This window comes from Mesoplodon bidens (genome assembly GCF_964165515.1).
Source record: "Mesoplodon bidens genome assembly, chromosome: 12".
Lineage (NCBI taxonomy): Eukaryota > Metazoa > Chordata > Mammalia > Artiodactyla > Ziphiidae > Mesoplodon > Mesoplodon bidens.
Genome location: NC_138168.1, coordinates 3,992,690 through 4,010,714, shown reverse-complemented (window position 1 = coordinate 4,010,714; position 18,025 = coordinate 3,992,690). Strand labels below are relative to the sequence as shown.

The window sequence follows — 18,025 nt, the reverse complement described above, 5'->3', positions numbered from 1 at the left end:
AAAAAAACATATTAACTTTAAAAGTGTAAACAGATATAAATTCTTTTATGAACTGTTCTCCTTCGGTAAACAGGCATTGTTGGAAATGACCGCCATGTAACTGCCCTCCTTTAATCTATTCCCCTTGCTGGATGTAACCAAGCCATACATGGCACACACTGACACCTACCGGCTGATAAAAAAATGGCTTCTGTGTGAACATACACATTCTTCAATCTCTTTCCTCCTTAAACTCTTCCTTGCCAACTTTGGTTCAATTAATATCAGGAAATCTCTCTTTCTGTATTCACTCTGTTCCTGATACGTAGGATCTTCTTCTGCAATTTCTCAAAAATATATTCTTTGGACCTAGCGTTCCCATGAAAAAGGGTTCCATGATCATGTAAGACTCATAAATGGTAAGTGCTATCTGTTCCTCTTAGCAAGTCATATTTACCTTTAGAATATTAAGGTGCTGAGCAGTATAGCAGTTAAAAATATCTACAGTTTCACTGAGCCACGGATTCACAAATTTGTTTAATAACGAAATGGTTGTAATAATAGGCAACAATAATTGCACAGTAAAAATCTCACACAGTATTATTTTGGCATCATTTTCTCCCCCCCCCAAAATATCTATCAATATCTTCTGAAATATATTTTGGGAAATACATCCTGTAATTTTCCACCTTTGCTCAGACTCTCTCCTCTTCAACCATTTGCCCCCATTATCTTTCCATTTCTTCATTCTCAGATCAAATGCTACCTTCTCCATGAAATTTTCCTTAATTAGAAATGATCAGAAAGCCCCTTGTTTGTCTATCATAGGACATAGCTGTGTACCTTCTAAAGCTTTTATGTAATTTGCCAGTTTCCAAGATTAAACACTGAGACTCTGGAAGCTAAAATTCTGTCTTCTTTATATTTTTATTTTTTATATCTCTAAGCAGAAAGTTTTACACACAGGAAGCCTAAGTGAATGCCTGTTGAAATGAATCTGAGACTAGGCACTACATTCACTAAATACTTGTAGCAAGGGAAAATTAAGCCTTCAGTTTATAAGAAAAACTAAACACAATAAAGAGCTTGAGGTCACACTCTTTAAAATGCTTATGTGTGTCCCAAAGTCGTGGTATTGCAGAATGTTAAAGTATACCCATCCCAAAAGATGAGAAAATTAAGGCCCAGAGAGGACATGTCACTTGTCCTGCCAATGTAGCTAGTCAATGGAAAATCTGGGACTAGATTCCACATCTGACTCCAATTTCATACTCTTCCCATTGTAAAATGTCAAATGCCCTCCCACAACTTCTAAGCGCCCCAAATGCTTCAGGTCATCTCAATATCAAACATCCTAACAATCACCCCAGCTATAGATGGGGGAATCACTCCTGTGGCTGTCCCACTTCAGAGTGCTGAAGTCCCACACTAGATAAGATTATTAAATTTAAGAAATGCATGCCTACAACTGCATCACGAAGCCCATGCAACTTTTTCAATTAGAACATAGTATCGTTACCTTAATCTCGTTCTAGGTTCATACTACTCTTCTAGAACACATTTGCTTAGTTATATGTAAATTTAACTAATAATTTGCATATATCTATAAGCATCTAAAGAACTATTTAGGTAAGAATTTTGCGAAGAACAAAGCATTTCTAAACAATCTCCTATCCTAAAGTTCTGCTTTTGTTGCAGGTGTTTATAAACACAGACCAAATGGTTTCCTCAAAGAGGTAAAAAGTAGCTGGTGAGCCAAGGTGGATCTGGAGGTTTTACAGTGACTAAGTCAGTTACCCCAATGGGAAAAGGGTGAGGTGAATAATATACAAATAGCTATTGGAATTAGGTCCAAAGACCAGGGAAAAGAAATGAAGCAGGAGACCTAAATGAGAGCTCACTATGGAGAATATTGGAAAAATTAAGTATTTGCAAAGGAGCCCTGCCTGTGCGTCAAATATGGAAAAGAAAGGGAAGGGGGTCCGCCCCAAAAGCACCAAGATGGTTTGAAGCCATTAGTGAGTGCATGGTAATGGGGAAATAAAGTAAGAGGGGCTCAGGGGGCAGCCAATTAAGGCTGCTATTTGCAGCCAGGTGGGAAAAAAGAGTAGGTATTGAAATTAGGTTTAAAGGCAGTAAGTAGACAAGTTTAGGCTTTATTAGGTAGATAAAAAGCATGGATTAGTTACTCTTACTTGGGGGTTTAAATGAGGTTTGATGGTATAAATCTAGAGTGCTAAGTAAATAAATCCACTTCTACCACTATCTTTGCTTCACTGGCAGTGGCTTTAGATGCTAGTCCTTTAATACTAATACAAGGACACGTGGCAGACATAGCCCAGGGTTTTGAAGACAGACGTGTTTTTGAATCCTAAGTCTAATTCCTAAGTCTAATACATCTTAGCTGTGCCTCACTGGGCAAGTAACTTTAGTTTCTATAAACAGTGGTAAGCACAGCATTTCCACACAGAGATGATATGAAGATTTAATGATATAATGTATTAAAAAGCTTAGCACAAGCCTGATGCATAATAAAAGCTCAGTGACTTATAATTATTACTGTTAGATCATTAAAACCATAATATCTATCCTTAAACACTTTAAAGAGGAGGGGATTTATATCAAGCTTACAAAAAAAAAGAGTACATAATGCACAGAAAACACAAAAATATTAACCCCAAGGAAAAGTGGGAATGGTAGTCCACAGTGTCTATATAAATCTTATTTGAACTTAGAGACAATTCTATTCAGAAAACTCAACTATGCCTGAAAAACTTTTCAGCGTGAACTGGAACAACCTAGCATATAAAATGTCAGATAGGCCTCCCAATCTCTCCGTTTTGGCCTTATTGATTTAGAGACAAACTCTGTGATAAAATTAGTAAGGTTAAGCCACTTCACTGGTAAAGGTATTATCATTTTATGTTGCTAAAAGGAGAAAAATGATGGAAATAAGAGATGTTAAGGACTTTCTTAAAAATCCAAGAATCCACAGGACCTAGAATAAGCTTCTATATATTTATTTTTATGTAATTCCCTAAGATGTAAAGGAGAGTTTATGAGCCATGGATAACAGAAGAAAAAAATTTTTATAGGTTTCTTACTGAAGACCTTACCCATGCAGGACTACTTACAAACAAAGACATCATTTTCCGTATCAATCCCTTTCTTATGGAAATATTACAAAAATCACACGTATATTGGTTGAAATGGAAAGCTTAGAGTCCTATGGGTAATTATATACTCTGAACAAACCCACTTAACTATATATGACCTGCACAGGTGAATAAATATTTGAGAAGTTGCAGAACTCCATTCTGATTGGACATGATAGAGCATGTGACAGGCACAGGAGAAGGCAGGGCCGGGTGGTGAAATTGGAGCAGGCTGTGGAAGATCCCATATACTAATCCAAGGAGATAAAGACTTTGGGTACATAAAAGAAAGCGGGGGAGTGATATGATTGGGATGACCGGGCTGGCTGCAGAATACAGGCTGAACTAGAGAGTTCAAACAGGTTGAAGAAACACTTATAAACATCACATGAAGAGTGACAAAGTCTTGAAGTAGGTTAACAGTAATTATAAAGACAAAAGAAAGAATAGATATGAAGGAGACTTTTTTGTGGTTTGTTTTTTGTTTTTTTTTTTGTTTGTTTTTTTTGCGGTACATGGGCCTCTCACTGTTGTGGCCTCTCCTGTTGTGGAGCACAGGCTCCGGACGCGCAAGCTCAGCGGCCATGGCTCACGGGCCCGGCCGCTCCGCGGCATGTGGGATCTTCCCGGACCGGGGCCCGAACCCGTGTCCCCTGCATTGGCAGGCGGCCTCTCAACCACTGCGCCACCAGGGAAGCCCTGAAGGAGACTCTGAAGGTAGAATGGACATGACTTTACAACTGGATGGGTGTGCGGGGAGCAGGAAACAATCGAAGGCCAACTTTAGGGTTTGAGCCTGGCTGGCTAGCAGGATCATAATGCCATTGATAGAGACACAAACAAAAGGAAGCGTATGTTCACCAGGAATGTTCATGAGTTTCTTCTACCTTGGCCGTACTGAATGTGGGCTATGGGATCAATGAGATCTATGGCAGAGACAACCTAGACAAGATGGAGACATAAGCACAGAATATAAGTGAAAGGGAGGACCGGGAACGAAGACTTGAAAGGTTTTACTCAACAGAAATTAGAGTTTCTACCATGAGAGCAGATGAGCTTCGCAAAGGGGAAGAAGGAGTCGGGGAGAGCAGTGTTAGCAGGTGTAAGACACAGGAGATGTGGCAGGAGAGGGTGAGCAGAGGTCGAAAGAAAGAGGAAAGGGAAGAGGTCAAAGAGGTCAGAACAAAACCAGGAGAATGCCAAGGCAAACACTTCCAAGAAGAAATGGTGAATAATGCTGACTGCTAAAAATTGAGAAAAAGCAAATGATTTTGCTTGGCAGGTGACCCCCTGAGATCTTTGGATCAGCAGTTTCAGTAGATGACTGGAGTAAAAGCATGAATGGCCATGTTAGAAAGAAGATCTCCTTAAGTGTGATACAGAAGCAAAAGCCTTCCAATTCTAATTTTAATTTTGATAGGATCAAAATGTAAACTTCTGTGTATCACAAGGCATGATAAATATATATATATCACACACAATCTAGAAGAATTCCAAACACCAAAGACACACACACAAACACACAGACTCACAGACACCAGCTTAAGCAGGCAAATGAATACAAACAGGCTATTCATGGAAGAAGCTCGAATGGCTAGTAAACATAAACAAAGAGGTTCAACCACACAATCAGTGAAACACTCACTTAAAAAAGATATAATTCTGTCAGATTGGCCAAAATTAATAAACCTAATATAATCAAGTACTAGAACAGGTATGAGAAGTAAAAGTGCCAGTTAGAATAGCCCCTAGGAGAAAAACTGGGCATTATCTAAGTATTAATATTTAAAATACTAGCAGTAAGGATCACTTCCATTCTCCAACAAAAAGAACCAGGGCTTCTTTTACGGCTGATTCCAGGGCTGGGGTAGGGAAAGTATAAGATGACTCTGGAGCATTCTGTAGGATCAGAAAGTAGGAAGATGATCAAAAATTAAAAGTATGAGGGCATGTCAAAGGACACAGGGAGCCAGCCAAAAAGGGCTCCCAATGTCCAAAGATGAAACAACTTGAGCAACAGAATAAGTAGCAAATAAGTAAATAAAATAAATAACATATTGTATAGCACAGGGAATATGGCCAATTTTATAATAAGTTTAAATGGAGTATAATATATAGAAACACTGAATCACTATGTTGTACACCTGAAACTAACAGAATACTGTAAATCAACTTTAATTCAATTAAAAACAAATGACTCACAGGGACTTCCCTGGCAGTCCAGTGGTAAAGACTCTGCACTTCTACTGCAGGGGGCACAGGTTCGATCCTTGACCGGGGAACTAAGACCCCACATGCCCCATGGCACACACAGCCAAAAAAGAAACTCACAAAGAAAATGAAATCATTCACGTTGTTGCACAGATCAGTAATTCATTCTTTTTTCATTGCTCAGTGGTATTCCACTACATGGCTATTACAATATGTTTGTCCATTCATCTGCTGATGGACATGTGAGTTATTTCCAGTTTGGAGTTCTTAAAAATAAATCTGCTATGAATATTAAAAAAATAAATAAACAAGGTATGAAATAAAAATACATGAGTACATCAGAGAAAAATAACTGAATAAATAAATAACCAGAGGAAAAGAAACAAATCTTCCTTCAGTAAAATTTCAAACAATACATGTAGATACTAAGCCCTTCTAGGAGGTGGAGCTTATCTTCCCCCCTCTTCTTTGACCATGGGCTGGAATTGGTGACTCGATTCCAAAGAAAAGAATATGGAAAGGGAAAAACAGTCACTTCACAGTGAGGAAGCCTGGCCAGCATTACTTTAGCAGGTGACCAAGGTGAACACTGCCAGTGATGGCTGTGGATTCCATGTACCCCCGATATGCTGTGACGTGTTAGTATTCTTTTCAAAACCTATAACCTCGATCCAATCAAGAGAAAAAAATCAGACAAACCCAAACTAAGGGACATTCTACAAAACGCTTAACCAGTACTCCTCAAAACAGGCAAGGTCATGAAAAATAGGGAAAGTATGCGGAACTGCTGTAGACCAGAAGAGACAAAGGGGATGAACCAAAGCAATGCAATGTGGTATCACGGATTGGATCCTAGAATAGAAAGAGGACGTTTGGGAGACCTAGTGAAATCCAAATAAAGCCTAGAGTTTAGTTAACAGCAATGTGCCGATGTTGGTTTCTTAGTTTTGACAGAGGTGCCGTGGAAACATAAGATAACATCAGGGGAAACTGAAAATGGATGAAAGGTATGTACACAGGAATGATCTGTATTATCTTTGCAACTTTTATATAAATCTAAAACTACTCCAATAAAAAAGTTTATTTAAAAAAATGTAAAATAAATATATTCCAGGAGCAACAACTCCACTTCTTTCTATTCACTTGAAAGAAGTCCTTGCAGAGGTGCGTAAATAACACGGTCTTCACTGAAGAATTGTTAGTATCAGGGAAAGATTTTAAATAATTATAATAGAATGGCTTAAGAAATCATAAAATACCTACATGATGGAATATCAGACTGCAGTTTAAAAAATGAGATATATCCACATGCACTGAGAACATATAATGTCGAGAGAAAAAATAAACTGCAGAAGGATACGATATGACAAGAAAAAGGAAAAGAGAACACGAAGTATTTCTACGTATATTTCTGGGGAATACAGACATATATGTCTATGTTTAGATGAAGTCTGGCAAGATACACAGCAACCTGGTTACAGTGCTGACTTATGTGGGGGGAGGTGCTGGACTTGGAGATGGTGGCCAAGGAGATGTGAGCTTTACCCTATGATGCTGAAATTATTTCACAAGGATGATAGCTTCATCACTTACCTGGGGAATTAGTAATGATTTATAAGGTGGGAAGACTATTTTCCTCTAACACAGGAGAGAAAATGGCTAGAGGAGGGTTCTGGCAGTTGACCTGGTGCAGTGGCGCGAAGGCATCCCATGGAGGCCCTTGGCCTGAAGCCCTGCCTGGGTTCCCGAGACAAGCACCTGCTATCAGGTGGATGTCACAGAAGCAGCCAGCCTTAACAGTGGAGAGGCCAACAATGGAATGTTCAATTTATCTTGGTTTTCAACAGAGGTGCAAGCACCCGGAGGGCTCCTATAGCCATATGCATTAAAAAAAAAAAAAAGGCCCCCAAGTGATACTGAAAGAAACTGACTTCTTCCCTCTACTCCAGATGACCTTAAAATCGAAGATTCATTTTTCACTCGCCATGCCTAGAACAAAAGCAGAACCAACCAAGACCATTGCAGTCGCTTTACATGACAAATGTCAAACTAAAATTCTGGCAGACTTGAAAAACTATGCATCTTTTCCTTTATACTTGTCCTCCCATGTTAGGCCAATAGATTTCCTTACAAAGTGGGATTACAAAAATCCTATGGAAAATTTAACTCCTCAGAGCATACATTTAAATAAGTGCCAAAGCTCCATTATTTTTATTTTATTTTATTTTTTTGCGGTACGCAGGCCTCTCAGTGTTGTGGCCTCTCCTGTTGTGGAGCACAGGCTCCGGACGCACAGGCTCAGCAGCCATGGCTCACGGGCCCAGCCACTCCGCAGCATGTGGGATCTTCCCAGACTGGGGCACGAACCCACATCCCCTGCATCGGCAGGCGGACCCTCAACCAATGCGCCACCAGAGAAGCCCCAAAGCTCCATTTTAAAGTATACAGTTTTCCTTAACATATTTTAAAGAGCTCAGTTCCCATCAATCTGGTGTGCTTTAAAATAACACTTTAGAAGCTTTAAATCTGCAATTAAAAGTCAATTTCTTCTCTATCACAACTAACTCTCAGTAAATGATTAGAAGCTATGGCCACTTTCCAATCCTTGATCTTCATTAAAACAGGCCACATAGATTCTGTGGTCCATCGTCTTAATGACACAAGAAGAACTCAACACTCTTTGCATTCAGACAACACAGTTTTAACCCTGATGAACCCAACTCTGCTTTCTGAGTTTACACTCAAGTAGATGATAAGCTGGAGAAAGTCACACCGAGGGAAAGATCCATATCACCATAAATTCAGGACGGCAAACCTCAAACGGGCAACGAACAATGCCTACTGATCCCTCATCTGCTCTCCAAATGATCATTTTTAATCTTCTTTATTCTCTTCCAACCTCCAACTGTCCGTGACCTCCACCTCTTTCCCTTGTGCCCCTTCCCTATCACATCTATGTTACAGATAAAACAGAGGCCATCGGAAGATGAGTCTCTCATCTTTCCAAAACCTATTATGCAAACCTGTCCCATCCTCTTCAATTCTAATCTCCTTCTGTCCTGTCACAGAAAGGGAACCATCTGTTTTCCTAAGGCTGGCTGCTACATCTGAGCCGGAGGTACAAGTGCTATATTGTCAGAATCTTAGCTAATCAGGCATCACTTCTTTCTCCTGTCTAGTCAATTCCTTCTCTGGCCTGAGTGACCCAGAGCCACCAAATCAGCTGCTCCTTTAACGCCGTCCTGTCTGAGCGAAGAACAGACGCCCTCCGGCAACCTACACACAGAGGCGGGGCCAAATCCAAAGCTGAACCCCGGGAACTGTGCGAACAAAGAAGAGAAAGGGAAATCTCTCCCAGCAGCCTCAGGAGCAGTAGGTTAAATCTCCACAGTCAACTTGATGTACCCTGCATCTGTGGAATAATTGAAAAGAAAACATCCCAAAATTGAGGAGGTGGCCTTTGGGAGCAAAGATATATGTATTTTTTTCCCTTTTTCTCTTTTTGTGAGTGTGTATGTGTATGCTTCTGTGTGAGATTTTGTCTGTATAGCTTTCCTTTCACCATTTTTCCTAGGATTCTGTCTGTTCATTTTTCTTTTTGTTTTTTTTAGTATAGGTTTTAGTGCTTATTATCATTGGTGGATTTGTTTTCTGGTTTGGTTGCTCTCTTCTTTCTTTCCCTTCTTTTTTTAATTACTTCTTAATTTTTTTTATTTTTAATAATTATTTTTTATTTTAATAACTTTATTTTATTTTATTTTTTCTTTCTTTTTTTCTACCTTTTCTTCTGACTGTGTGGCTGACAAGGTGTCAGGCCTGTGCCTCTGAGGTGGGACAGCCGAGTTCAGGACATTGGTCCACCAGAGACCTCCAGCTCCATGTAATATCAAACAGCAAAAGCTCTCCCAGAGATCTCCATCTCAATGCTAAGACCCAGCTCCACTCAACGACCAGCAAGCTACAGTGCTGGACACCCTATGCCAAACAACTAGCAAGACAGGAACCGAACCCCACCCATTAGCAGAGAGGCTGCCTAAAATCATAACAAGGTCACAGACACCCCAAAACACACCACTGGACATGGTCCTGCCCAGCAAAAAGACAAGATCCAGCCTCATCCACCAGAACACAGGCACTAGTCCCCTCCACCAGGAAGCCTACACAACCCACTGAACCAACCTTAGCCACTGTGGGCAGACACCAAAAACAACGGGAACTACGAACCTGCAGCGTGACAAAAGGAGACCCCAAACACAGTAAGATAAGCAAAATGAGAAGACAGAAAAACACACAGCGGATGAAGGAGCAAGGCAAAACCACAACAGACCAAACAAATGAAGAGGAAATAGGCAGTCTACCTGAAAAAGAATTCAGAGTAATGATAGTAAAGATGACCCAAAATCTTGGAAATAGAATGGAGAAAATACAAGAAACATTTAACAAGGAACTAGAAGAACTAAAGAGCAAACAAACAATGATGAACAACACAATACAGGAAATAAAAATTCTCTAGAAGGAATCAATAGCAGAAAAACTGAAGCAGAAGAATGGATAAGTGACCTGGAAGATAAAATAGTGGAAATAACTACCACAGAGCAGAATAAAGAAAAAAGAATGAAAAGAATTGAGGACAGTCTCAGAGACCCCTGGCACAACATTAAACACACCAACATTTGAATTATAGGGGTCCGTGAAGAAGAAGAGAAAAAGAAAGGAACTGAGAAAATATTTGAAGAGATTATAATTGAAAACTTCCCTACTATGGGAAAGGAAATAGTTGCAAGTCCAGGAAGCGCAGAGAGTCCCACACAGGATAAATCCAAGGAGAAACATGCCAAGACACATTAATCAAACTATCAAAAATTAAATGCAAAGAAAAAATATTAAAAGCAGCAAGGGAAAAACAACAAATAACATACAATGGAATCCCCATAAGGTTAACAGCTGATCTTTCAGCAGAAACACTGCAAGCCAGAAGGGAGTGGCAGGACATATTTAAAGTGATGAAAGGGAAAAACCTACAACCAAGATTACTCTACCCAGCAAGGATCTCATTCATATTCTAAGGAGAAATGAAAACCTTTACAGACAAGCAAAAGCTAAGAGAATTCAGCTCCACCAAACCAGCTTTACAACAAATGCTAAAGGAACTTCTCTAGGCAGGAAACCAAAGAATAGGAAATGACCTACAATAACAAACCCAAACCAATTAAGAAAATGGTAATAGGAACATACATATCGATAATTACCTTAAATGTAAATGGATTAAATGCTCCAACCAAAAGACATAGACTGGCTGAATGGATACAAAAACAAGACCCATATATATGCTGTCTACAAGAGGCCCACTTCAGACCTAGGGACACATACAGACTGGAAGTAAGGGGATGGAAAAAGATATTCCATGCAAATGGAAATCAAAAGAAAGCTGGAGTAGCAATTCTCATATCAGACAAAATAGACTTTAAACTAAAGACTATTACAAGAGACAAAGAAGGACACTACATAATGATCAAGGGATCAATCCAAGAAGAAGATATAACAATTGTAAATATTTATGCACCTATCATAGGAGCACCTCAAAACATAAGGCAAATGCTAACAGCCATAAAAGGGGACATTGACAGTAACACAATCATAGTAGGGGACTTTAACACCCCACTTTCACCAATGGACAGATCATCCAAAATGAAAATAAATAAGGAAACACAAGCTTTAAATGATACATTAAACAAGATGGACTTAATTGATATCTATAGGATATTCCTTCCAAAATCAACAGAATACACTTTCTTCTCAAGTCCTCATGGAACATTCTCCAGGATAGATCATATCTTGGGTCACATATCAAACCTTGGTATATTTAAGAAAACTGAAATCATATCAAGCATCTTTTCTGACCACAACGCTATGAGACTAGATATCAATTACAGGAAAGAAATCTGTAAAAAATACAAACACATGGAGGCTAAACAATACGCTACTTAATAACCAAGAGATCACTGAAGAAATCGAAGAGGAAATCAAAAAATACCTAGAAACAAATGACAATGAAAACACAATGACCCAAAACCTATGGGATGCAGCAAAAGAAGTTCTAAGAGGGAAGTTTATAGCAATACAATCCTACCTCAAGAAACAAGAAACATCTCAAATAAACAACCTAACCTTACACCTAAAGCAATTAGAGAAAGAACAAGAAAACCCCAAAGTTAGCAGAAGGAAAGAAATCATAAAGATCAGATCAGAAATAAATGAAAAAGAAATGAAGGAAACAATAGCAAACATCAATAAAACTAAAAGCTGGTTCTTTGAGAAGATAAACAAAATTGATAAACCATTAGCCAGACTCATCAAGAAAAAAAGGGAGAAGACTCAAATCAATAGAATTAGAAACGAAAAAGGAGAAGTAACAACTGAAACTGAAGAAATACAAAGGATCATGAGAGATTACTACAAGCAACTATATGCCAATAAAATGGACAACCTGGAAGAAATGGACAAATATTTAGAAAAGCACAACCTTCTGAGACTGAGCCAGGAAGAAATAAAAAATATAAACAGACCAATCACAAGCACTGAAATTGAGACTGTTATTAAACATCTTCCAACAAACAAAAGTCCAGGACCAGTTGGCTTCACAGATGAATTCTATCAAACGTTCACAGAAGGGACAATGCCTATCCTTCTCAAGCTCTTCCAAAATATAGCAGAGGAAGCAACACTTCCAAACTCATTCTATGAGGCCACCATCACCCTGATACCAAAACCAGACAAAGATGTCACAAAGAAAGAAAACTACGGGCCAATATCACTAATGAACATAGATGCAAAAATCCTCAACAAAATACTAGCAAAAAGAATCCAACAGCACATTAAGAGAATCATACACCATGATCAAGTGGGGTTTATCCCAGGAATGCAAGGATTCTTCAATATATGCAAATCAAATCAATGTGATACACCATATTAACACATTGAAGGAGAAAACCCATATGATCATCTCAATCAATGCAGAGAAAGCTTTTGATAAAATTCAACACTGATTTATGAAAAAAACCCTCCAGAAAACAGGCATAGAGGGAACTTACCTCAACATAATAAAGACCATATATGACAAACCCTAACATCTTTCTCAATGGGGAAAAACTGAAACCATTTCCTCTTAGATCAGGAAAAAGACAAGGTTGCCCACTCTCACCACTATTATTCAACATAGTTTTGGAAGTCTTAGCCACAGAAATCAGAGAAGAAAAAGAAATAAAAGGAATACAAATTGGAAACAAAGAAGTAAAGCTGTCACTGTTTGCAGATGACATGATACTACACATAGAGAATCCTAAAGATGGTACCAGAAAACTACTAGAGCTAATCAATGAATTTGGTAAAGTAGTATGATACAAAATCAATGCACAGAAATCTCTTGCATTCCTATACATTAATGATGAAAAATCTGAAAGAGAAATTACGGAAACACTCCCATTTACCATTGCAACAAAAAGAATAAAATATCTAGGGATAAACCTACCTAAGGAGACAAAAGACCTGTATGCAGAAAACTGTAAGACACTGATGAAAGAAATTAAAGACAATACAAACAAATGGAGAGATATACCATGTTCTTGGTTTAGACGAATCAACACTGTGAAAATGACTCTACTACCCAAAGCAATCTACAGATTCAATGCAATCCCTATCAAACTACCAATGGCATTTTTCACAGAACTAGAAAAAAATCCCACAATTTGTACGGAAACACAAAAGACCCCAAATAGCCAAAGCAATCTTGAGAAAGAAAAACGGAGCTGGAGGAATCAGGCTCCTGGATTTCAGACTATACTACAAAGCTACAGTAATCAAGACAGTATGGTATTGGCACAAAAACAGAAATATAGATCAATGGAACAGGATATAAAGTCCAGAGATAAACTCACGCACATATGGTCACCTTACCTTTGATAAAGGAGGCAAGAATATACAATGGAGAGAAGACAGCCTCTTCAATAAGTGGTGCTGGGAAAACTGGACAGTTACATGTAAAAGAATGAAATTAGAACACTCCCTAACACCATACACAAAAATAAACTCAAAATGGATTAAAGACCTAAATGTAAGGCTAGACACTATAAAAGTCTTAGAGGAAAACATAGGCAGAACACTCTATGATATAAACCACAGCAAGATCCTTTCTGACCCATCTCCTAGAGAATTGGAAATTAAAACAAAAATAAACAAATGGGACCTAATGAAGCTTAAAAGCTTTTGCACAGCAAAGGAAACCATAAACAAGATGAAAAGACAACCCTCAGAATGGGAGAAAATATTTGCAAATGAAGCAACCGACAAAGGACTAATCTCCAAAATTTACAAGCAGCTCATGCAGCTCAATATCAAAAAAACAAACAACCCAATCCAAAAATGGGCAGAAGACCTAAATAGACAGTTCTCCAGAGATGATATACAGATTGCCAACAAACACATGAAAGGATGCTGAACATCACTAATCATTAGAGAAATGCAAATCAAAACCACAATGAGGTATCACCTCACACCAGTCAGAATGGCCATCATCAAAAAATCTACAAACAATAAATGCTGGAGATGGTGTGGAGAAAAGGGAACCCTCTTGCACTGTTGGTGGGATTGTAAATTGATACAGCCACTATGGAGAACAGTATGGAGGTTCCTTAAAAAACTAAAAATGAAACTACCATAGGACCCAGCAATCCCGCTACTGGGCATATCCCCTGAGAAACCATAGTTCAGACAGACTCATGTATCACAATGTTCACTGCAGCTCTATTTACAATAGCCAGTATATAGAAGCAACCTAAGTGTCCATCAACAGATGAATGGATAAAGAAGATGTGGCACATATATACAATGGAATATTACTCAGCCATAAAAAGAAATGTAATTGAGTTATTTGTAGTGAGGTGGATGGACCTAGAGTCTGTCGTACACAGTGAAGTAAGTCAGAAAGAGAAAAACAAATACCGTATGCTAACACATATATATGGAATCTAAAAAAAAAAAAAATGGTTCTGAAGAACCTAGGGGCAGGACAGGAATAAAAACGCAGACGTAGGTAATGGACTTGAGGACACAGGGAGTGGGAAGGGTAAGCTGGGATGAAGTGAGAGAGTGGCATGGACATATATACACTACCAAATGTAAAAACCGATAGCTAGTGGGAAGTAGCCGCATAGCATAGGGAGATCAGCTTGGTGCTTTGTGACCACCTAGAAGGGTGCGATAGGGAGGGTGGGAGGGAGACGCAAGAGGGAGGAGATATGGGGATATATGTATACGTATAGCTGATTCACTTCGTTATACAGCAGCAACTAACACACCATTGTAAAGCAATGATACTCCAATAAAGATGTTATAAGAAAAAAAAAAAGGATCGTCACAGGAAAGGGGACTAAGTTAAAAAAGAGACTGCACAAGAAAAGGAAAGCTTGAAACCATTCCATCTGAGGATGTCTAGCTTGGAGATGACAAAATCTAGGAATGAGTGTTAGATTATCTGAAATATTTGAAGAGCTGCCATGTTCAAGAGTCAGCAGATTAATTTCTGGTAGTTCTGGATGAGAGTTTCTGGGAAGCAGATTTCAGCCCAATAAAAGAAAGACCATTCTAACTCTCAGAACCATTTCGGTGGGATCTTTCTAAGGAGTGCCTTTGCCAGCAGCCAAAGAAGCCCAGTCTGGGGAAACGCACAGCACAGGGAACAGTTGTTCTCAAACATTTTCGTACGAGCTCTGGAAGCTTTTCTTCAGACAGAAGCTTTTGAGGTGACCCTGACAGGCTAAGCAAGTAAATGGGAGCGTCTCTGTGGGCAGATGACTGCCTGTCCCACCACAGCACCTCTGTGAGCAACACCCCATCAACAGCAGCCACTGAGCTCCCAAGAACCCACCACATTCGCAGCTCAGCCCTTTTCAGATCTTACTGGGGTGGGGTGGACTGGCGGAGAGCACTTCCTAACTTTTCCCCCTTTTTCCTCAATTCAGCTAGTGATACTGTTTTCTATGAACAGCTGTTCCTCAGTATATATGTAGATTTTGGTTTTTTGAAAGAATTTTTTTTGGGGGGTACATTTACCACATTGCCTTAACTTTACTGCAAGTTCCTTTATGGCAGAAATCTTTGTGTTCTTACTGTGGAATCACATTAAATACCAAGCACAGTAGGAGGTAATAAAAGGAAAAAGAAAAACCCAAAACTGTTCAGACATGAAAGTTTAAGATAACTACCTCAGATCTGACTTATAAAGATACCCAACACATGATTAGAAAACATAGAAAAGCGAAGAAACAATTTCACATACACATTCCCCTCCTTTCCTTTATCCAATCTCTGTCACCCCACCTCCCCCTTTACTACCACAGGTCAGGACAATACTTATCTCACATTCTTTCAGAAGAAAGAAACCGGATTGTCCCCCAAGAAAGCAATCCCAAGAGATGAACTACTTCTCATAGGAAACCTGCTTGATTGGAATCTCTAGGGAAAAACGCTCACTCTTATTATAAGTCATGGTCTTATTTCCTGTATCTTCTTTAATGATTATAAATGAATTCATGGATAATACAGGAATTCCAAATAAAATAGGCTTGAATTTAGGCCACTGTACTTAACACAGTCCACTCAGAAGAGGAATTTTTCCAATTACAGATCAAAGAAGTGTGTGCTCAACTTGCTTCATCATGGAGACTGGTCTCTCGATGGGTAAGTCTTGGTGATAATATGGTATTAGCAGATAAAATGTGTGAAAAGTCCTTTCCAAAGAAGCATTTATATTTTCCTAGAGGTACCTGATTATTTTTCTGTATTTTTAGATTAACTTTCTTTCAATGGATTCCTGTTCTAAGAAGCTAAGATGAGGGAATTCTGAAAAAAATCACATTTGTATCCTTAAATTCTGACCTGTAAGATCAGATATGAACACAATATAAATCAGAAGTTTCTGCTACCAAAGTTACGTATTAATATGTATAAATATTCACTGAGTATAACAGAGTAAGCAGTATATTTTGAGGCATAATCAAAATGCTGACACATTCTAAACTACCACAGCGACAGTTCTTGAGAAAGAGTACACATTTATAGCAACATTTTCAGGTCCCCTAAAAGGGACTACAGGATATAATGACAAAGCACTGAATTTGGAATCATAACAACGTGGCTCTAATTGTGGCTTTATAACCGACTAACAAACTGACTAACTGTAGTCACTTCTCTTACTGCTCCTCAGTTTCCTCTCTTATAAAATATAACACATGTACATTCATTTCTGAAGTGTAAGTTTCTCCTACTCTGTAAAGTCAGTGTCCCTAATTGCAGGGATGGACAATGTCACCATGTGACTCCTATGTGGGGAAGCAGAAGACGCTCACTTGAGATGGTTTAATAAAGTACTCTTGAGGGGCTGGTGACACATATCAATTCATTCATTCACTTGTTCATTCATGTATTCATTCTAGCATCATATTCACACACTATCCACATAAGCTCATAAGAAGTGTTTCAGCAGGTTATGCAATTAGTAAATAACAGGTCTTGGATGTTTTGTTGGATATAAAATTAGCATAAATTAACATTTGATTTATGTTTTTATCAATCAAAAGGACAAATTCCTCTAAATCTCAAAATCGCTTATTTTTATCTCCAAAGTATTGCAGGCAATGATAGTCTCTGGCGCATCAGGTATAGAGCTTCAAAACTAAGCAGAGTTTGGCAATGATTTCTTAGCTATGACACCAAAACCACAGGCAACGGAAGTGAAAATAGACAGATGGAACTGTATTAAACTTAAAACTTTTGTGTATCAAAAAACACAGTCAGGGCTTCCCTGGTGGCGCAGTGGTTGAGAGTCCGCCTGCCGATAAGGGGGACATGGGTTTGTGCCCCAGTCCGGGAGGATCCCACATGCCGCGGAGCGGCTGGACCCATGAGTCATGGCCACTGGGCCTGTGCGTCCGGAGCCTGTGCTCCGCAACGGGAGAGGCCACAACAGTGAGAGGCCCGTGTACCGCAAAAAAAAAAAAACAAAAAAAAACAAAAAAACAGAGTCAGTGGAATAAAAAGGCAACCTATGGCATAAGAAAAAATATTTGCAGATCATATATCTGATGAGGGGTTAATATCAAAATACATAAAGAAATCCTACAATTCAACAACAAAAAAATCAAATAACTACATTAAAAAATGGGCCAAGAACTTGAACAGACATTTCTCCAAAGAAGATATACAAATGGCCAAAAAAGATGCTCAATATCACTAATCATCAGAGAAATGCAAATCAAAACCACAATAAGATACCACCTCATATCCATTAGAATGGCTACTATAAAAAAAAAAAAAACAGAAAATAACAAAACATCCAAAAGAATTGAAAGCAGGGTCTCAGCTATTTGCACATCCAAGTTCACAGCAGAACTACTCATAATACCCAAGAGGTGGAAGCAACCCAAACGCCCGTAGAGGAATGAATGGATAAACAAAAAGTGGTATATACATACAATGGAATAGTATTCAGCCTTAAAAAGGAAGGCAATCTTGTTACATGCTACAACATGGGTGAACCTTGAGGACATTATGCTAAGTGAAATAAGTCAGTTACAGAAAGACAAATACTATATGATTCCACTTACATGAAGTATCTAACGTAGTCA

At 38.7% G+C, this 18,025-nt stretch overlaps 1 protein-coding gene across 3 annotated transcripts in view; it reads right to left on the bottom strand.

Annotated features, from left to right (window-relative positions):
* The window catches only part of UBE3D (ubiquitin protein ligase E3D), a 224,599-nt gene that overhangs the window by 158,023 nt on the left and 48,551 nt on the right, over positions 1-18,025 (bottom strand). The gene's annotated exons all lie outside the window — the stretch shown is intronic.